Source organism: Amaranthus tricolor, chromosome 11 (assembly GCF_026212465.1).
Source record: "Amaranthus tricolor cultivar Red isolate AtriRed21 chromosome 11, ASM2621246v1, whole genome shotgun sequence".
NCBI lineage: Eukaryota > Viridiplantae > Streptophyta > Magnoliopsida > Caryophyllales > Amaranthaceae > Amaranthus > Amaranthus tricolor.
This window is the reverse complement of record NC_080057.1, coordinates 14614543-14614920: the sequence shown is the minus strand read 5'-3', so window position 1 is coordinate 14614920 and position 378 is coordinate 14614543.

Genomic DNA, 378 nt, shown 5'->3' with positions numbered 1-378 from the left:
ATATATATATATGTATACATATATATATATCTATATATATATATATATATATATATATATATATATATATATATATATATATATATATATATATATATATATATATGTATATATATATATATATATATATATATATATATATATATACATATATATATATATATATATATATATATATATATATATATATATATGTATATATATATATATATATGTATATATATATATATATATATGTATATATATGTATATATATATATGTATATATATATGTATATATATATATATATATATATATAGTATATATATATGTATATATATATATATATATATGTATATATATATATATATATATATATATATATATATATATATATA